General features: G+C 36.0%; 1 pseudogene; it reads left to right on the top strand.

The window, feature by feature from the left end:
* The window catches only part of LOC135217615 (coronin-1C-A-like), a 90,993-nt pseudogene that overhangs the window by 4,740 nt on the left and 62,998 nt on the right, over window positions 1-23,255 (top strand).

The raw sequence follows: 23,255 nt of genomic DNA, 5'->3' as shown, positions 1-23,255 counted from the left end.
GAGGACAAACGGCAGATACGTACACTTAACTTTACGAAACACATTAAAAAATATCAGAAAAACAAACTAAACTTTACAAAACACATTAACAAAACTGTAACACGTAACTTTACAAAAATCTTAAATTAAAATTTATTTTGTCTTTTATTTTTACATTTTTTTTTACTTTTTTATACTTTACGTAATTTCAATTTCTTCACCACCGAATGGATGCCAGTCCGTTTACGGAATTTTTTGAACCACCCATGAGAAGCCTTGAACTCTGGGGTTGCCGTTGATGTCCCCTCTCCGTCGTCGTCTTCGGCTTGGGCAATCAAATCGCCGAAAATAGCGCTGGCCTTCTGGCAGATTGCCGTCTCAGTTATCGTATCGCCATCGATTTCTTTGTCGTCGATCCATACAAGAAGCAGCCTTTCCATTTTATTATGCACATGGCTCCTCTTGTTGGACAAAATAGTCACGCCCTTGGAAGGTGTAGCTGCTTTGATGGCTTCCTTCTGCTTAAGGATGGTGCCTATCGTCGACGGATTTCGGCTGTATTCCTTAGTGATCACTCTCAATCGCAAGCCAGCTTCATACTTTTTAATATCTCCATTTTTGTCTCCATAGAAAGCATTCTCTTCTTTCTGTGAACTTCAGCAACTTTCTTGGGACCCATGACTATGTACTGTACGTAATTAAGTTACGTATGTAGTATGTATACTAATTAGGTTCTCACAACCCGATAAAGTAGCACAACGAAATCACTAACGAATTTACGATACTAAACGAAATCGTTGGACCGAACGAATGCCGCATGCGTAGGATAAAGCTTCGGGTGCGAAGTGGCCGAGTGAAGGCACACACCACGTAAGATGCATGATGGGAGGGATGCTGTCCAATAGGAGAGAAGGATTTCATGGCTTGGCTAGCATCAGGAACCAATGGGAGAGCAGGAGGATGGTGGCTAGTCTACTAGAACTAAGATGGCGGTGCACGGCGCGAGTTCCAAAATTGTTATCGGGCGAATCTCGGACTTTCAGAAACCTTTCGTATCTTGAAAACTCTCTGTATGTAGAGCAGTAAAATTTTTCGTGTCGGCTTTCGTATCTCAAGTTTTTCGTAAGTTGAGCCTTTCATATCTCGAGGTACCACTGTATATTGAAATGGCTGCTTTTACTAAAAAGAAGAGGGAAAGAAATAAAGTTCTGTTGGGTGCCTGGCCATGTTGGGGTGACTGGGAATGAGAAAGCTGACCAACTTGCAAAGTCTGCTGTCAGCTCCCCAGAACCCACAAGATGCCTACTACCATATCGGGATTTGTATCCTCTAGTAGGTCAGAGAATTAAGAAATGTTGGCAGTCCCAGTGGGAAGATATTTTAACTAATCAAAAAATGCGCAGTATCACTTCATCAGTGTCTCCTTGGTCATAACCGTATATGCCAAGGAGACAAGAAACGATGGTGTACAGATTTAGGATTGGACATAAAGACTCACCCATGGGTTCTTGATGTCTCGTGAAAATCCTCCGTTTTGCGAGAACTGTACTGTGCCCTTGATTGTGAGACATTTGCTGGTTGAATTTCTTAGACTTGGGAATTTGAGACATAGGTTCCTGTCTTGGGGATGTGATAGAGGAAATAATTTTATCCTCTCTACAATTCTTGGAAAGGATTGTAATATAGAGCATTTATATATCTTTATGGGGGAGGCTGGCCTCCTCAACAAAATTTAGATTATAATAGAATATCTATGTAAGAGTTTATATATTTGAATTTTATTTATTCATATAAATATATTTTTAGATTTTTTATATTGAATTAATTTTAATTTAATTCTACTTTTTATCTACATTTATTTGTGTCAATAACCGAGATGTTGTGACACCAGTTTTTAACAGACATAATAATTATTCCAGAAATAATATTTTGCCTTTGGATCTGTTTCACAGCAGAATTGTCTGTATATTAAAATTATTATAACACGGCACCACAGGAATTTGTCATTTTCAGTGACTCAGGAAGTACATAAGAAGCCCTTCAGAATTTTTGTCTTAAAAATCCTTGTGTTTAGTAGTTAAAGTGTTTATTCCACAAATGACATGAAGGTAGTATTAGATATCAAAATATGATCGGTCCTAGCTCTTCCAGGCGGTAAAGGAAATAGCTGTTATCACAAAGAGGAGTTCAAAGATTTGCAAAGATTTGTTATTATCTTTTAAACCCATCTTTAGTAAATGGCAGGAATTGTGGAATAATGAATCTGACAATGGTAAAACAGATCAAATCAACTGTTAAATGTGGAACTGTGCTGCTGCTCATTCAAAATAAGAACTTGATATATTGAAGGAATGTTACCGTTCCTAAAAAGGACTCCATATTGAAGTGGTATTATCCTGTCTTTGAATTGTTCACATTTATCTGATCAAGTGTACCTATATGTTAAACCATCATGACCCAGTCCCTTGTTATAGAAGAGCAGAACACTTAGAATTCAGAAATATCTTCAGTGATTGTACAACATAAGTGAGCAACATAGTACATCAATCTTTGAAAGAAATTTTGTGAAAATCTTTGACATTTTCACTCAATTTAATCATTAAATTTTCAAGCAGTATCAAAATATAAAATAATTTCTTAACACATTTCATCAGAAACAAATTATTCTGGCCAGTCCTGTTAGAGTTAAGAATGTTAATAATTCAGTTGCTTGAAATCTAAACTGAGAATGAAATTCCTTGAATATGTATAAGTTCTTCATTCTCTGAATTTTTCAGGTTTGCAAAATCACCGATGATCTTTGGAAGAAAATAGATGAATTGCACTTGGAAGCGAAGAAATTTAAAGCAAGTGTTCCTAAAACAAGAAAACAGTCAGGGTCTTAGAGAACAAACTGTTTGAATTCACTGGAATGCCTGTGGCTCCACCTCCAGCGCAGGTTAGTCTCATTAATCGGGTCCTCCACTCTGTGAAGGAATTAATTGTTAATGTAATTGTTATCATAGTTTTATTGAATGTTCTCTATTTCTATGCAAAGTATCTCTTAAGATTCTAGTCTCTACTTTTGCCTGACTTCTTTTGAACAATAATTTATTTTTTCATTAACTAAAAATTTTTCAGTATTTTTAAAATTTTTATTCACTGCTCGTTTTAAGTGTATAATTTTTAAGTTTATAGTTGCAGTATTAGGATCCTATACTAGTCGGTATTTTATTAGTTTTTATATCTTCTGTTATGAAGAACATCACTTTGTAGTTTGGAAGTGACACTTGATCTGTTCATCATACCTACAAGGGTTTTCTAAATTCTTTTAAAAGTAATTGTATATATATATATATAATATATATATGTATATATATATATATATATATATATATATATATATATATATATATATATATGTATATATGTATATGTGTGTGTGTGATGTGTGTGATGTGTTTGCATGGCTTGGTAAGCTTCATCCTCCTTTGGCATATCAAAAATTTTTTTAAGAAATCTATTTTCTGTGTTTCGTAGTATTATTTTTTTTAGTGTAGTTATAGCTGTAAAAATACAAGATTAAATCTTGCCAGGGATTTTGTACTAATGAGTTGATGAGTGGATCTTTTATACAAGCTAGGTCAAGCTAATTTTAAGAATATTTGATATTAGAATACTTTTTAGGGGAGTGTACTATCATATATTCAGGCAGTGTGTGCATTTTAGTGAAGAGAGAGTGTAATAAAGATGTTTGTAAGATGGGCTTGGGTTGCATGTTAGAAATTGTAATGTATTCTGCATGCAGTTAAGAGGTGTTTGTTGTAGAACTGAATAATCGATAGTGTAAGGTATTACATACAAATTGTTATACACATCGATTAAAACATTTCAATCACACAGGATGTCAAGGCCAACCTAATTCTGAGGTGGTGTGAAGTGCAAGGCAAGGCAAGGCTGAACTAGATTATTGTGTCAAGTGCAACCTGTTATTGAGATTAAAAGAGAAGTACTTGACAAGGATGAAAATGAATTTAGCTTCTTAGGTAAGATTAGGGTATTGCTTTAGTTCCGTTTTGGGAATTCTTCTTTCAGTTGTTTTGTGTGTGTTTGTGATCAGTGGTTATTACTATATTTTGATTTGATACAGGCACAGGAGGGATGTTAAATAGGATATTTTGATTGTGATATATTTTGTAGTCAGCAAAGAGAGCTTTAAATGGAGCTGAAACTGTGTGCTTTTGTGTGAAATGGGTGCTGTGTACTAAATGTGTAGGTTTGAAGGTTTTAATGTGTGTGGAAATTTTCCCCCAATTTCCCCATTCCCAATGGACATATGTACGCTTACATTGAAGGTATTAATTAATAGTGCAGCTAACTTATACAGGTATGGGATTTTGGGATCATTTAATGCAAAACATACTTCTCAGAGGTGATACAAAGATAATGTTGCATGTAGAAAACGTGAGATTTTTGAAGTACACACTACAATTGTAAAATGTCTCAACAAAGGCTGATGATACGATTTGAAAAGAGTATAGAGTTGAAATAGTTTCCAGTTTGTGGTATGTGCTGGTTAGTCATTTTTTTTTGTCTTTTGAATAATGTTTCAGTGTTGGTTTTAAGGTAATAGTTGCTTGCCTTGTAATTTATTGCTTATTAGCTTGATAATTCCCCTTTTAGGGGCACATTTTGTTTCTCTATATTATAAGCATATATAAAGTGAATTAAATCCAGTTTGATTATTATGTTTCTTGGCTCAAAGGAGAATCAGCTCAAATGTTGTTGAATGCTGAAATAATGGATAGTAATTAAGATTTACATACATTAAATGCATAATTTAGATAGAAGTCTTCCGATTGAGTAGAGTAACTTTGAAGTTCTTGTTGAATAAGAACCTCGGCAATTTTAAATCCATTATGCTCAGGCTTGTGACAAATCTACTTGCTATCCATAGGGAATCAGATACTCCACTTGTAAATAAAAATTTCTATGAATAAAATATTTTAAGTATTTAATATTGCTTTTATGTTGCCAATATTTAAAGCATTAGTACATGGGAAATGAGGGGATAATGAAGTTTCTTACATTGTTAAATTTGTTGAACATATAGTGGAAATGTAACTTCACTGTTGTTAGATTTTTACTACACTTTTAATTTTAGTATAGCTAGTTAATGGTTAAGAGCAAGTTGTAGAAGGAGTGTCATTAAAGTACAATTTTGTTAAATATGTTTGTAAATCAGTAATATATGAAAGTGAAAGTGTGCTTTTTGAAAATCAGGTTAATATTGGTTATATAGTAGTATCTTAACCCTTAAACGCCGACTGGACGTATTTTACATCGACATTTTTTGTCTCTCGGGTGCCGACTGGACGTATTTTACGTCGACATACAAAAGTTTTTTTAAAAATTCGCTGAAAAATACTTTTAGGCCTACCAGCCGAAAACTCTTGAATCATGCACCTTGGGGGATGCTTGGAGTTCACGGATCAAGGTGTTGTTGTGTTTACAATCGTTACGCAGGCGCGCAAGTGCAAATTTCTTTCTTGCCGCACTAAAAGTATCTGTGACACATCTCGGAAATTATTTTGTCACTTTGACATAATTTTTGTACCATTTTAAATTAGCCGTTGCATGGAGTATTATATATGAAAATGTGCGCATTTTTATGTAAAATACAACGAAAAAATACTCATGATTGTAGCTTTTATCAGTTTTGAGATATTTTCATACAAATAACGATAAGTGCCAAAATTTCAACCTTCGGTCAACTTTGACTCTACCAAAATGGTCGAAAAACACAATTGTAAGCTAAAACTCTTATATTTTAGTAATATTCAATAATTTACCTTAATTTTGCAACTACTAATTGGAAGTCTCTAGCACAATATTTTGATTTATGGGGAATTTATGAAAAAAATAACATTTTCTTTACGTCCGCGTGGTAACTCTTCCGAAAAAATCATAGTACGTGCGATTGTGGTAATGTTTGCACCATTTTAAAATCAGCTGTTACATAAAGTTTTATATATGGAAATGTGCGCAATTTCATGCACAATACAACTAAAAACAACCCATGGTTGTAGCTTTTATCAATTTTGAAATATTTTCATATAAAAAATGATAAGTGACAAATTTTCAACCTTTGGTCAAATTTGACTACCGAAATAGTCGAAAAACGCAATTGTAAGCTAAAGCGCTTTTATTCTAGTAATATTCAATCATTTACCTTCGTTTTGCAACAAATTGGAAGTCTCTAGCACAATATTTCGATTTATGGGGAATTTATGAAAAAAATAACATTTTCTTTACGTCCGCGTGGTAACTCTTCCGAAAAAATCATAGTATGTGCGATTGTGGTAATATTTGCACCATTTTAAATTAGCCGTTACATAAAGTTTTATATATGAAAATGTGCGCAATTTCATGTAAAATACAACAAAAAAATAATTGAAGGTTGTAGCTTTTCTCATTTTTGAAATATCTGCATATAAATCATGATAAATAGAAAAAAACCACGTTCGGTCAACTTTGACTCTACCGAAATGGTCGAAAAACACAATTGTAAGCTAAAACTCTTACAGTCTAGTAATATTCAGTCATTTATCTTCATCTTGAAACAAATTCAAAGTCTCTAGCACAATATTTAGATTTAAGTTGAATTTAAAAAAAAAACTTTCCTTCCCTCTGCACGCGGATTCTCCGCCACAAATCTCCGAAATGCGTATGTCCCATTCTCGGAATATTTGCTCCATTTAATATTAGGCATTTCATAGAGTTTTATATATGACAATGTGCGCAATTTCATGTAGAATAAAACAAAAAATATTTGAAGGTTGTAGCTTTTCTAATTTCCGAAATTATTGCATATAAAAAGTATATATAAAAAAAATAGACATTCGGTCAACTTTAACTCGTCAGATATGGTCGAAAACTGCAATTGTAAGCTAATACTCTTACAGTATAGTAATATTCAATCATTTGTCTTCATTTTGAAAGAAATTGGAAGTCTCTTGGACAATATTTAGATATTTAGATTTATGGTGAATTTTTGAAAAAAATATTTGTTTACGTCCGCACGTTACGAATTCATGCATTATTTTGTGATAATATTTTCTCTGTGTTGCTTTTATAATTTTACAATGTGTTATATACCAAAATGATCGCAATTTAGTGTACATTACAACGAAAACAAAGAGTAAATTGTTACCTTTAACCGTTTTGTGCACAGCGCGATTTGAATACAATTATATATGAAATTTCATTTTTTCCCCGTCATATATCACATTATTTATATATGATAATGATAATTTTTTTCATTTCTGATGGTTGCATACTAAACTTCAGCCAATGACAGAAAAAGGAGCCAAAAATAAACTCTTAATCTTGAAAACTAAGCGCGCTGTGATTTTTTGAAAAAAATATTTTTTCCGCTTCCGCGCTCACTCCGAAACACCTCCGGCACACGGGAGACAATTTTTATTTTACCGCTTCGGTGTTTAAGGGTTAACTAGTCGTGAGCTAAAAGCATATATTTTAGGGTTGTGTTCAATCAAAAGTACCGTATATACTCGCGTATCATGCAACTTTTGAAGCTCTAATTGAATTTAGGGGGTTGCATCATACAAGAGATATAAAATTTGAGTATGATAAAATACAAACATAATGGATATGCATCTTTTCCATGGATCTTTTAAAAAGTTATGTTCTACTTCACTGCATCCAGTAATATTATATGTATGTTCATAATACTATTTGTTTGTATTATAAAGTACAAACATGGCAATCATGTTTTGGTTTGAAAATCAGCTGAGGGCAATTGCGAGTTTGTTTTGCTGTGTTGAACTCAAATTAGAGCGACTTTCTTGTTTCTAGTTAGCGCAAATGAATCTCAAGATACTCTGTTTATATGAGATAAGGATATTTTATGCTATACAAAGTGTTTTCAAGTGGAAATATCACTTAAAAAGTATCGTCTGTGAACAAAATTTAGTTATTTTTTCGTTAGTAGATGGCGCTGAGGCCATGTTTATTGTGTAAACAAAAATCAACAGATTTCATTTGATATTTTCACTTTATCTCATCAGAATACTAAGAGCTTTACGTATTTATCTTTTATTGGAGTGAAAACAGTAAGATGTGTTCTTTTCATGCCCATTAGTTTTGATTAAAACATTTCTCTCATTTTATTTATGGTCGAGTTTGAAGGTACTATACCGAAGTTTGCGAGTTTCATCCATATAGTACTATTGTCGTGCATTGGCAACAAAGATATAACTCTAGTAAACTTACGCCATCAAACACAACCGTAGATAAAATTGAGAGAAAATAATTTTAATCAAAACTTCAGGTCTTGAAAGAACACATTTTACTGTTGTTTTCACACCAACAAAAGATAAGTAACGCAATGGTAAAGGTTCATACTATGATGAAATGAAGTGAAAATAGTGAACAGAATCACATAATATTTTTACACAATAAACATGGTCACAATGCAATCTGTAACAAAAAAAAGAAAACTTAAGTTCATGAGATGTATCTAATTCATATTTCGACTTGAAAACACGTAGTAAAATGACAAATTACCCTGTCTTATATAAGTAAAGTATCTGGATATGTTACACTAACTAGAAGAAAGGCAATTCGCTCCAAATTGAGTTAAATATGGAGAAATAATCTTGTATTCGCCATCAGCTAATTTTTAATCCAAAACATTGACCGCTTTGTTAGTATTTTATGATATAATAATATGAGAATACATACAATATTATTGGATACTGTATTGTATAACTTTTTAAAAGAATCAAAGAAATGATGCATATTCATTGTGTTTTTATTTCTTAAATATGCTAGACATCAGCAGCCTGACGTCGCTCAATTAGGTATGCCAATGTTGGTCCGAATCTGATTCCCGTTTCGTGTCTATTTTTATCTACTGATATGTCATAGTCAGAATGCATTGAACCTCCATAATTTTCAGCGACTCATGAAGTACTGTTGATGCTATTAACAAGTAAGTACAAGTCTACAGATTACCTTGTACAAGAAATCCAAATAAAACTACACCAACTTATTCAATCAGGACTATTAATAAAAATATGTTGGAATCCAGCACACTTGGGAATTGAAGGAAACGAAAAAGCAGATATGGCTGCCAAATTAGCCTGCACTATTCCATCAACAATGACACATGCCCCAGTATGACTAGATAACCTCAATTAAGCCTCTAATATATGAAGACTGGCAAATAGTTTGGACAAAAGCAAAGTTAATTCATGGCTGTCATCATATCAAAAAGAAAGAGCTCAAGAAGTGTTACTGACAAGACTACATATAGGCCATACTAGATTTTCATATGGTCATTTGATGTCAAAAACACATCCAGACCCAATGAAATGTAGTACATGCCAGACACCAATGACTTTCCTACACTTATTAGTCGATTGTCCAATTTGGAACCATCAAAGAAACTTATATTTGCAAAACATGACTTTAAAAGGCATTCTTGCTGAAGGCAAGATTTTGTATTTGATAGGATCCTCATGTTCCTAAGTAAAACAGGTTTCCTAAATAAAGTCTTGAATTTTTTTTCAGGATTAATTCGTGAAAACCAGCCTGAGAAGAGCCGTTGTTAGGCTCAGATGTCTGGATAAACTAAGCCTTTATAATAATAATGCCAGGAGAATGGAGTACGTAGTACAGTATTGATGCAGCCATTACCAAGGACTGCCTTAATTTTTCCTGCATTTTTGTTTTAACCAGGTATATATAAACTGTTCAATGGTTTTTGAATGAAATTATACATAGCTGTTGAATTCTAAAAGTGATGCATAGCTGTTGAATTATGAGATCCAAAAATTTGTTCGTCAAGTTTGGGAAATTTCTGAAGACCATTTAGTTGGAACATATTTGCTGGTGGTTGCATTGAAAAATTCCTTTGGTTATATAATGAATTTATGTAAAATCATTGTCTTTCTCAACTACATATATAGTTGTATATCTTGGCTATATTAAACTATATCACAAAATCCAGGTGGCTGGAATCTTGATGTAGTAGATGGAAAAGTTAACATTGCTGCTAATTTAGCTTGTCATTAGTTTTAGAAAAAGTTCACTGTATTTAATAGCACTCGTTGTGGGGAAACCCATAATAAATGACCTGGTGAAATTGGTGTTGATATTGGTTAATTTTGTAACTGAAGGGAAACTTCCTTTGGTTTTTTGTGCATAGTTTAAGTAGCTATTTACAAAGTCATTTGATGGGAATAACTTGATAATGTCATTAAATTTTAATACTAAATGTTTTCAGGGATGATCTATTTTGTTCTCTTACAAAGGTCTCATCGTACATTATTTTCCATGTTAGATAGTAGTAGGCAGTACCAAGGGAAGGAAATCTTCCTGTTTCCCCCAACTTTAGGTATGTTAGGGATTAAGATCCAGTATTGAGTGTCCTTACAGGGGTAATTTTTCCGCTAGGAGTGGAACAGTATGGTATTTAGTATAATACAGTGTAGAAGTTGCCTTTGATATAATAATTTGGGGTAACCTTCATTATCAGTGTTTGCGACTGTAAATTATTACAATGTTCTCATATCTTTTTGTAAAATATTTAATGCCTTCTCACGAGGCACTTGGTGTTCAGAATAGCTTATGCAGTTCATATTTTCACAGTGCATCTGTTTAAGAACAGGATTTTCTGTTTGTTCCAGTACTTTTAGGAACTAATTTTTGTGTTGTGTGCTTGGCTACCTTTTTGCCAATTTTCATTTCTATGTTAAATTTACTTGATGTGGCTTTGATGAAATCTTGGGAGCATTGTAGTCAAACTCATCCTTTTTGGCCAGTGAGGCGTTGGTCGAAAATACCGGGCATTTTCCCCACCGTTGCCACGTCTATCCAGGTACTGCCGCCCCACCCCTTTCTTTCTCTCTCTTAGACTGATCTTTGTTATTTTGACTTTGTTTCCACAACACCGTGGAGGTATAAGTCAAGGCAGGTTTTTTTTAGAGGTCTCCCCAGTAGGCCTAATCCTCTCCGTGCTGTTTAATCAGGAGATTCGTTGTCTGAGCTGTCCTTGATGCTAATGACGAATGACTCTATAAATCGCTCAACTGATATACTATCTTGCTTTGCATCTTGTTTTTGAAGTTTCTCAGCATGTTTTATTGCCTGCTTCCAGTTTTCTGCTGTCACATTCTTTAAAGCATCTTTGACTAAATGCCTAAGTTCAGCAATTTTGAATGTATTTCTCTTGGATATGTAAGTTTTTACTTGCGCCCATATAAGTTCTATCGGGTTGTATTGAACAGTGTTATGGGGGTAGTCATACAACTTTGTCCTGCTTCTGAAGCAAGTGTGTCAGTCACGTAAGTTTTCTTCCCATTATTGGTTTTTTTTTTTTGCGAGTTCAGAGAGCTCCACTTTCAGCATGTTGTCACATAGATGTGCATCCTTCTTAATAAGCCAGTCCTTTATTGCTTCCTTTCTCCAACCCCCTAGATGCTGACCCCTTGACGTGGGTAGGGGGCTTAGGGACCAGCAGCTGGGGCGTGATGCCTGGTGGGGTTCTTGCTCACTGGTCCTTGGGGCCCAGCTGCTGATCCAACTAAATTAGTCAGAACTTTTCCTTCTTTTTGAATTTTTTTCATTCTTACTACATCCTTCTCCTTCATGTAATTTTTTTTTTCTTTGGATTAATTTTGTGGAAATTTCCACCTTTGCAAAAATTTACTGGACCTGGTAAACAGAAAGATATCATAGCTGGGACTGGGTTTTATATCTGAAGCTAAATAGGTGGGAACCGTGGCAGGACCATCAACTGCCCGATAATGTTCGGACCTGAGTGATATCAGGCGGAACTATTTTGCAGGGCTGGACCACGGATTCCAGGGGGGTCTAGTTTTGCGGATAGGACTCTCGGCATTCTGTCCGGTTTGCCCATAATGTGATTAGGGTGGGGATGATTGTATTCTTGTAATACTCTCAGTCCTATCAAGCGGGTTTGGCTTACACTTGGGCCACTCTAATCATGTTGTGCCATCCCCTGTGGGGTAGGGTAGGGATGCGGACATTGGGGGAGTCGGTTCTCACTTATGCCATTAGTGGAAGAAAATATCCATGAAAGGTTGATTGCATATCTTTCCTTTTTAAGGTTTTAGTTTATTTATTTATATTTTTTTTTCTCAATCTTCAGTCTTTATGATAAAAATAAATAAAGATTCAAGTACCCCTGGACCCTTTGATGGTGGTGAATCGGCACAGTTGATGGCAGCTGGAAACCTCCTGACAACCTTCCTCTGGAGAAATCTAAAAAACCTTCCAGTGTAATTAGTACACTGAAACCCATGCTCCAGTACAGAGTAAAGGGAAATTGAGCAGAAGCATATTTGAAATTGGACCGGGAATGATTTGAAAAGTCTCACGATAAGTACCTAACTTTTAATCTGGAAGAATCAAGTTGTGATATTTTTGATGTGTACCGAGATATTGTGAAGTGTTGTGGCCGAGAACCTAAGATTTCTTATGAAGGTCGAGGAAAGCTGACGGTGGAATCTACCTCAGCAAAAGAAACTGAAAAATTGAAAGCATTATCACACCTTGGAGGAGTCAAAGTGGAATGTGCAGTACATGCCTTTTGGAATTACTCCAAGGGAATGATATATGCACCCCAGCTGATGACCTACTCTGAGGAAAAACTGGAAGAGGAATTAAAAGATCAAGGTTAATGAGAGTTGAACGAATGAAGGGGAAGAGGGTAAATGGAGTCTTTGTCCCACTTCCGAATTTAATTATTACATTCAATTCTACTCGATTGCCCTCTGTAGTAAAAGCAGCCTGGCTACGTTTTAAGATCAAACAATATATCCCAAGACCGAGGAGATGTTTTCATTGTCAAGAGTTCAGACATATGTTAGGGTCCTGTAGACAGAGACTGCACTTGTGTCAAGTGCAGTGAGCCGGAGCATGGCATGTGTGGTAAACAAGCCAGATGTATACATGGAGACAATCATCCATCGTCTTCACTTAATTGTGATGTGTACATCATGGAAAAAGAAATTCAAACTTTAAGGGTACAGAACGTATTACATTTAGAGAGGCAAAAGAGAGAGTATTGAATCAATTCGTTAGACCAGGAATATCCTTTCCAGTGTTGCTGCAAATCGAAAAAGAAACACAAATGTTACCAAGGATAATTTAAATAGGAAAATCAGGGATACCTTCTACTCCATGCCTATTTGGAGGCCAGCACCAGCTGTTGATTGGCACTCCTTCCTCTTTGGAGGCTGCGCCAGTGATTTCTGGTGCTCCTGCCTCTCCGGAGGCTGCACCAGTAATTTCTGGTGCTCCTGCCTCTTTGGAGGCTGCACCAGTGATGTCTGGTGCTCCTGGCCTCCTCGGATGGCCATTGCCAGTGATTTCTGATGCTCCATGCCTTCCTTCGGAGGTCCGGGGTGCCAGTTGGTTCTGGCACTCCCGCCTCTTTGGAGGCAGTGCCCGTGGTTTCTGGCGCACTTGCTTCTATGGAAGCAGAGCCAGTAATTTCTGGTACCCCTGCCTCTGTGGAGGCTGTGCCAGGAGTACCTGGCACTCCCGCCTCTCTGGAGGCTGTACCACCTGTAAATGCTTTCGAGGATACACCAATATCCGATCCTCACACCCCATCTCAGGCGACACCAGCTTTGTCTTGCTGTTCCTGAGACTGATAACCCTTTAAAAAAAAAAGGAAGGCAGCCTTAAACAATCGGTCTCCTTCCAGGAAAAAAGAGCAGGGTTGTAAGCTGAAAGCTCGTTAAAAGAGTCCTAATGTAACAGCCTCTAAAGGAAAGTGAAAAATTCATTAATTTTCTCCAGTGGAACTGTCAGGGATTAAGAGCTAAATGGAAGAGTTAAGGCTGCTCATATCAGAAGTGTCTCCTGTTTGTATAGCTCTGCAGGAGACCATGATTGGTAATAATATGTGCCCCAGCCCACGAGAGTATACATCCTATCACTCCACCTATAATTTAAATGTTGGAAGCCATGGTGGTGTTGTTTTGTATGTTCGAAATGACACCCCACAAAATCCTATTATTATTCAATCAGCATTGCAAGTGATAGGTGTGCAGATCCATTTGCAAAGAAAGTATACAGTATGCTCTCTCTATCTACCACCTAACGAAGTCTTCCCCATCAATGAATTCAAATCTCTTATTCAACAGTTACCACGTCCTTTTGTTATTTTGGGAGATATGAATAGCAGAAACCCTCTTTGGGGCGGGTGACATCATCACCAAATCAAAGAGGAAGGTGCTTATGGTTTCCATCTAAGAAAAATGAAAATGTGGGGATCCTCAACTCTGGGGAGTCTACGCATTTTCATGTTCAAACGGGCACGTTATCAGCAATTGATTTATCTATATGTAGTGATGACTGTCTTATTGACTTTAATTGGAGAACTATAAATGATAGATTTACCAGTGACCATTTTCCGATAGTGGTGAGTGTAGCATCAAGTCCTCCATCTTCAAGGCTACCCAAATGGAACATTGGTAAAGCTGATTGGTCAACATTCCAGGAGCACAGCTCAATAGATGACTCTGCTGATTGACTTTCCCTGTGTAGATGACGCTCTTGACTTTTTGAATACAATAATGTTCTCAGCATGGTCTTCAACTCTATACCTAGGAACGTTCGGGCAAATTTTGTCCGGCCGACCAGTTCCTTGGTGGACACGTAAAATGCCAGGAAACTCATAGAACTATGAGATCTGCCTTCACCAGATACCGCAGACGAAAATGTGAGTATTATCGTGTAGAATTTCGAAAAGCGAGAGCTCATTTTCGCATGGAAATCAAAAAAGCACGAAAAGAATCTTGGACAATATTCATATCTTCACTAAATTCAAAAACTCCTCTGACTCTAGTTTGGAAGAGAGTTAGAAAAATAGCAGGCAAGTTCACTCCTTGTCAACCTCCAGTTATCAAGATGAATGGTTGTGAGGTAGCAGACCCCCAGTTAGTGGCAAATGAGTTTGCTAATCATTTTGCTAATGTTGCGAAGAAAAATGATGATAGACCCTATTCAGCTCAAAGCTTGGATAATGGAACAGGTCGAAGTTTGATTTAATACCTTAAGACATGAGCAATACAATGACTCCTTTTACTATTCGAGAATTTGAATCAGCCTTGAATAAATGTAATGAATCCGCTCCTGGACTGGACGATATAACATATTCAATGATAAAGCATACCCCTGAAAATACCAGACTTTTCATATTAAGCCTAATTAACAGAATTTACCGCGAACATATCTTCCCCAAGCTTTGGGAGAAGTTAAAAGGGGAAATTACTGCCATTTGTGTGAAACCTGGAAAAGATCCATTCAAGACAGAAAACTATCGTCCTATTGCATTAACATGTTTGGGTAAGATCATGAAAAAAAATGGTGAACACACGATTGATGTGGTACTTGGAAGAGGTAAAATATCTGTCGCTGCTCCCCCCCCCCAGTGGTGGTTTTTCGGAGTATGCACTCCACAACTGATGTATTGGTACGAATGGAATCTTCAATATGTGAAGCTTTTGCCAACAAGCAGCATCACATCACTGTTTTCTTTGACCTAGAGAAGGGTCCTTTATGAATGTAACTTGAGAGGCAATTTACCCCTGTTTATTAAGGCTTTTTTAAAAAATAGGATATTTCAGGTTCAGGTTGGAGCAACAATGTCAGATGTGTTCAATCAGGAAGAAGGAGTACCACAAGGAAGTGTTTTAAGTGTAACCTTGTTCGCCTTGGTAATCAATGGGGTTTCTAAAATAATTCCCCCAGATATAAACATATACCCTTTTTGTTGATGACCTATCAATTTCCTTTGCAGCATCAAGGATGGCAGTGGCGAACGCCGGCCTTCAGCTCTGCATTGATAACATAGTAAAGTGGCTGAGGTTAATGGTTTTAGATTTTCTGCTAGTAAAACTGTAACTATGCACTTTTTGTCATATAAGGGGAATCCACCCTGATCCAGATCTATTCATTCATAGGCAGAGATTCCATGTGTTGGTGAAACAAGGTTCTTGGCTTGATTTTTGATAGGCAAAGCTGACCTGGGATCCACATCTGAAATATATTAAGGCAAAAATGCTTGAAAGCAATGAATTTGCTGAAAGTCGTTTCTCACACTTCATGGGGTGCAGACCGAACTCAGATGTTGAGATTATATAAAGCCTTGGTCTTTTTCTTTTCAAAATTATTAGTTATTTGGGTGTGTGGTGTACACTTCTGCGAAGCCTAATAGCCTCAAAATGCTCAACTCAATTCATCATGGAGGAATACGGTTGTGTACCGGAGCATTTAAATCATCTCCGACCGAGAGCATGCTTGTAGATGCTGATGAGGTGCCACTGGATCTTCATTATAAACGTCTGCTGGTTTCGGAGCTGGTATAGATTCCAGAGGCTACCTAAGTCCTTTAAACCAGCATTTGCATTGAGAAATTGAAAGGCATTGGCAGTTTTATGAAAGTCACCCTAAGCAACCTCATCCATTCGCTTTTAGAGTAAATTCTATAGTCCGTGAATTAAATATGCCAAGAATCGAGATTTTACCAGCAAAATACTCAGTTAGTCCCCCCTGGAACTTTCCAGAGGTAAAATTTTGTAGATATTTTAATTTTACCAAGACAGAATTGTCCAGTGAGGCCATAGCGGTCAATATTTTAGAACATTCCGTGGCAACATGATGACTCCATTGCAGTTTTCACGGATGGCTCAAAGTCAGATGCTGGCGTCGGCTTTGGTGTAGCCTTCCTGATGTAGAGAGAAGTGGCAGGTTATCATCGTTGCATCGATTTTTTACAGCAGAATTATATGGAATTTTGTTTAAAAAGCTTTACAGGAAGTTTTGTTAATTTCGGAATGAAAATAATTTTATTATATATTGTGACTCAAGAAGTGTTCTTCAGTCACTGGAAATTTTGTTTAACCCTTTAACCCTCTGATTTTAGATATATTGGAATGGCTGCTTTTACTAAAAAGAAGAGGGAAAGAAATAAAGTTCTGTGGTGCCTTCCGGTGGGGGGGCTGGGAATGAGAAAGCTGACAACTTGCAAAGTCTGCAGTCAGCTCCTCAGAACCCACAAGATGCCTACTACCATATCGGGATTTGTATCCTCTAGTAGGTCAGAGAGTTAAAAAATGTTGGCAGTCCCAGTGGGAGGATATTTTAAATAATAAAAAAATGCGTAGTATCACGTCATCAGTGTCTCCTTGGTCATATCCGTATATGCCAAGGAGACAAGAAACGATGTTGTGCCGATTGAGGATTGGACATACAAGACTCACCCATGGGTTCTTGATGTCTCGTGAAAATCCTCCGTTTTGCGAGAACTGTACTGTGCCCTTGACTGTGAGACATTTGCTGGTTGAATGTCCCAGATTCTTGAATTTGAGACATAGGTTCCTGTCTTGGGGTCGTGACAGAGTAGGTAATTTTATCCTAGCTACAATTCTTGGAAAGGATTGTAATATAGAGCAGTTATATATTTTTATGAGGGAGGCGGGCCTCCTTAACCAAATGTAAATTATACATAGATTGTCTATGTAAGAACTTATATATGAACAAAATTTTTATAGAGTATATTTATAGATCTTTTTATATGAAGTTTATCAAAAAATTAATTTTTTTATATTTAATTTATTTCGGTGTCAATTACCCAGATGTTGTGACGCCAGATATAATACACAATCAATCAATCAATCAATCCTTTCTCCAAGATTTTGTTGGTTTTTTTTTTCAAGCACCATCGAGTGGTTGTCCATCACAATTACAGACTTTTGGGGGATGTTGGGTAACAACTGGGTTTCAAACCATTGCTCAAAAACTGCAGCATTCATCTGCTTGTGATAATCATCATTTTTTGCTAGGAAAAATAATTCAGCATTCTCGACAAAGCCTTCTTTCGTTCCTGCATGAAGAATTATGAGGCGATTTCCTTTTCCCGTAGACGGCTTTACTCCTGTTGCTTGTTTGGAGGCCGTGTCAGTCCAACACTTTCCAACAGTGTAATTTTGATTGACCCAGGTTTCATTAACCCTCTTACGCCGGAGCCCTAAAAATCAAAATGTCTCCCGTATGCCGGGCCTGGTTTGAAGTGAGCGCGGAAGTGGAAAAAATCATTTTTTCAAAAAATTACAGCGCGCGTACTTTTGAAGATTAAGAGTTCATTTTTGGCTCCTTTTTTTGTCATTGCCTGAAGTTTAGAATGCAACCATCAGAAATAGAAAAAATAATACTCATTGATCATATGTAAATAATGCGATATAATCGGTAGTCGACCAAAAAAAAATTCATACATATTGAAATAATTCAAATCACGCTGTGCAGAAAACGGTCAAAGCTAACCAGTTACTTTTTTTTTGCGTTGTATTGTACACTAAATTGCAATCATTTTGATATATAATACATTGTAAAACAACTACAAGCAACACCGGAAAATTATTATCACAAAATGATGTACGAATTCGTAACGCGCGGACGCAAAAAAATATTTTTTTCAAAAATTCACCGTAAATCACAATATTGTTCTAGAGACTTCCAATTTTTTTCAAAATTAAGACAAATGATTGAATATTACGATACTGTAAGAGTTTTAGATTAGAATTGCAGATTTCGACCATTTCGGACGAGTTAAATTTGACCGAATGTCGAAATTTTAATATATATATTTTTTTCATATCACATATTTCAAAGATGGAAAAGCTACAACCTTCAATTATTTTTTATTGTATTCTTCATGAATTTGCGCACATTTTGATATATGAAACTCTATAAAAAGGCTAATATGAAAAGGAGCAAATATTAGGATAATGCCATGTACGTATTTCGGAGACTTTCGGCCGCGAATCGGCGCGCGGAGTGAAGGTAAATATATTTTTCAAAAATTCACCATAAATCACAATATTGTTTTAGAGACTTCAAATTTGTTTCAAAATGAAGTAAAATGACGGAATATTACTAGGCCGTAAGAGTTTTAGCTTACAATTGCGTTTTTCAACTATTTCGGTATAGAGTCAATTTGACCGAACGTGGTTTTTTTTTCTATTTATCGTGATTTATATGCAAATATTTCGAAAAAAGAGAAAAGCTACAACCTTCATCATTTTTAGTTGTATTCTACATGAAATTGCGCACATTTTCATATATAAAAACTTTATGTAACAGCTAATTTTAAATGGTGCAAACATTTCAACAATTGCACAAAAAAATTCTGATTTTTTCGGAAGAGTTACCGCGCGAACGTAATTTTTTTTTTTTCATAAATTCACCATAAATCAAAATATTGTGCTAGAGACTTCCCAGTCGTTGCAAAATGAAGGTAAATGATTGAATATTACTAGAATATAAGAGTTTTAGCTTACAATTGCGTTTTCGAAACCATTTCGGTAGAGTCAAAGTTGACGCGAAAGTTGAAATTTTTGCACTTAAACGTTATTTATATGAAAATATTTCAAAACTGATAAAAGCTACAACCATGGGTTGTTTTTTGTTGTATTGTGCATGAAATTGCGCACATTTCCATATATAAAACTTTATGTAACGGCAAATTGAAAAGGGTGCAAACATTAGGACAATCGCACGAAAAAATTTATCGGAAGAGTTATCGCACGAACGTAAGGAAAAAGTGTTTTCATAAATTCACCATAAATCGAAATATTGTGCTAGAGACGTCCAATTTGTTGCAAAATGAAGGCAAATGATTGAATATTACTATAATATAAGAATTTTAGCTTACAATTGCGTTTCTCGACCTTTTCTGTAGAGTCAAAGTTGACCGAAGGTTGAAATTTTTGCACTTATCGTTATTTATATGAAAACAAATATTTTTTCAAAACTGATAAAAGAAAGCTACAATCATGAGTACTTTTTTTTAGTTTGTATTGTAGGCATGAAATTGCGCACGATTTTCATACATATAATACTTCATGTAAAGGATAATTTAAAATGGTGCAATAATTATGTCAAAGTGACGAAATAATTTCCGAGATGTGTCACTGATACTTTTTTGTTTTTAAGTCGATAAGAAAGAAATTCGCGCTTAGCGCGCCTGCGTAGCGATTGTAAACAAAAAACAACGCCTTGATCCGTGAACTCCCAGCATCCCCCAAGGCGCGTGATACAAAGTTTCGGCTGGTAGGCCTATAAGTATTTTTCCGCGAATTTTTAAAAAAACTTTTTTGAGCCGACGTATGATACGTCCAATCGGCATACGGGAGACATTTTGACTCGACGTTTAATACGTCCAATCGGCGTAAGAGGGTTAAGAAAAACGAAGTTTTCAAAGGACTGTCTGACTTGACGCATCTCTCTCAAAAATCTCGTGCGAGCAAGGGCAACATCATTTCGTTCCATAAGGAACTTACGGCCATCAACTTGAGAAAATCGGAAGCCATTCTGCATCAGGGCTCTTTGAAGTGATTCAACGCTACCTTTGCAAGATATTTACTCCTTCAGCTCTTCCGTGACTTTGTTGAGAGTAGGGATTTCACTTCTCTCGTAAAATGCCAATACAGATCTTCTTAGGATACACTTATCAAAGTCATCAAAATTAGTAACCGTTGCAGGCTGAGTTTTTGTTGGTGAATGGAAGACAGGTTTCTTATGTTCAGCTTCTAACCACCATTCTTGGTTTGCTTTGCAGCAAATCCTTTTAACAGTCCTTTCACTTGCTTTGGTGGCTTTGGCTGTCCGAGCAAGGGATTGAGTGAGTGGTAACAAAGGTGCACCGCTGGCCTTTTCATCTGAAAACTACTGATTTACATTGTAAATTATTTCCTTTGCTTGAGTGGGAGATGTATCCATGTTGGGTCAGTGACTCAGTGACACGGAATGACCTTCGGCATCCGGAGATGGAGAGAGGTGGCCGCAGAGCATAATAACAGTACAGCGGTGTTGTCAAATCTCAGGAAAGCATTTTTAATAATATCAATTCTCCCATCAAAACGTAGTCATTCTTAAACAAATGAAGCTTTATTATGAGACAGAGTAATTAGTATAAAAAATATGAGACACATTTCTTCGTCACTGTCGTGGCGCATTTATAGAATTGTGGCAACTGTGCGGAAAATCCAGGCATACCGCGATTAACGCCCACTGGCCAAAAAGGATGAGTTTGACTATAGTGTTTTTGATGCTGATGTAATCGGGCATTGTTCATATACGAAACAAACCGTCGGTCGTAAAATTAGGATAAATACTCAGTGCCAGCTGGAAACCATTAAGTTTAAAATAATTGTGTATGCAAGAGACTATTGGCATCTGTGCTAGGTCACGAGACATGTGGGGCCACCCACATACCCCTCATTAACTCGTGACCCCGTTAGTTATTTTCTTACCGCCTTTAAATGAGGACGTGCTTTTCTCCGTCCTTTTAAAGCCAGATTAAGAAGCAGATAAATGCTGTTATTTTCTTTTGACAGTTTCAACGTCGAAGTACTCATCGTGTAGTAAGTCGTAGGTGAAGAAATTCTTAAGGTACGGTTAATTCGTTACCTTAATTGGGCATTTTATTTTTGTGTTGTAGGTTGATGTCAAATGTTGCTCAGTTTGGTAATTGGCCTTGTAATCCCATGTATTCCACAACTTTGCTGAGCTAGTTATCTGTGTAAAGGTACTCTAACCGGAATAATGGGTCACATTTATAGATGTAGTGATATTTACCCTCAGCTGAAAGTCTATTCCATATTCCAAGATAGCATTTGTTCAGGTATTCTGTTCCAAAATTAAGCACTCGTATGTGAAAAGTTCCCACTCACTTTTTCAGTTCTAGCTTCTATCCTTTGGATCTAGTGTGTTTACTACTACTTGTAAACTGATAAGTGATATCCATTTTATATATAGAAATATCTTGACTGGTTTGATCAATTGACCTCCTAATGAGCAATTTGCCATTTGCCAGAGAATAATAATATGTTGAGGCATACTAATGCTCTTCAAGATCCAATGTGTGATTGATGGTGTTAGTTTGGTTACTCTTTTCTGTACTGTTTCTAGTCTTTCTATATACTTTCTTTGGGATAGCATCCAGAATTGTGGAAGCTACCAATAATGCTTTTATTATAGCTGGAAGGAACTTACCTTTGTAATGATCTTTCTCTTATTTTATGCATGTTTTGTAAATTTTACTCTTATCAACACTGATACCCTTTTTCATGTCATCAGCAAATTTGGTAACCAGCTGTAAGTTTAGATCTACTTAACCAATCTTGTGTGCGACACCTTGTCAAATACCCTTTGAATATCCAGATAGTTTATATTGATAATGACTAGTTGTATCATGTACAGTGGACCCCCTGTATTCGCTTTCTCTGGATTTGCGGACACACATTCATTAACCCTTTGATTACGCCTGGGATGAGATCTCACAGGTCCCCAGAACCCGGAGGTTTTCTGACGGGAGTCACCTGTAGTATGCTACCAGACGCACGAAAACGTAAACAATCATTGTAACAGCTCGTTTCTTTGTTGTTTTCCTACAAATTAACCTGTTTTAGTTTTATGATAATATTTTGATAGTAGTCATCCGTAATATATATATTATGTAATTATGTAACATCACAAATAAATAAACATATCATATGTACTATATATCGGGGTTTACTGTTGCCAGAGGTATGAGTACTTCACTAATTGCGGACGACACATTTTTTTTTTCTTTTTATTCATTTTGAATCCCCGAAACACATCTACAGCACAGTTGAATATTAGTGTTAATAGTTATTTGCATATCCGCCAGAAAACTAATCATGAAAATATTGATCATTTTTATGTTTCCGCTTACAAAATTGAGATTTATTATTTTTGAGAGAGAGAGAGAGAGAGAGAGAGAGAGAGAGAGAGAGAGAGAGAGAGAGAGAGAGAGATTTACCAAATACACACCCTCTAATTGTTCAACAATAACTCCAATAGGCGCAATTACAATAATGGTTGTAAATGAGGACATCACTGATTATATATTAACCCCATTTCTGAATGATATTCATAGCAATAAAAAAGTAACCAGTCGACAAGAAATACCATACGTAGTTTTATAAATTATGATTTATGAACGCTTTGGGAGCTCTTATATAAGACTAGCATGGAATTTGTCTTGTCTCGATTTTACCATTCAGACGTACACTTAGACTTATAAAACTCTTGACTATGGGAGATTTACGAATATATTTAGTACTTTATGTCAATCATGCTTTATATTTCAACGATATAGAATAACTTCTAATAACTTATTATACATTCTTGGAAATAAATAGGAATTTTAT

This window comes from Macrobrachium nipponense, chromosome 7 (assembly GCF_015104395.2).
Source record: "Macrobrachium nipponense isolate FS-2020 chromosome 7, ASM1510439v2, whole genome shotgun sequence".
Lineage (NCBI taxonomy): Eukaryota > Metazoa > Arthropoda > Malacostraca > Decapoda > Palaemonidae > Macrobrachium > Macrobrachium nipponense.
Note: the sequence above shows the minus strand (reverse complement) of the source record. Positions and strands in the feature narration are given on the sequence as shown.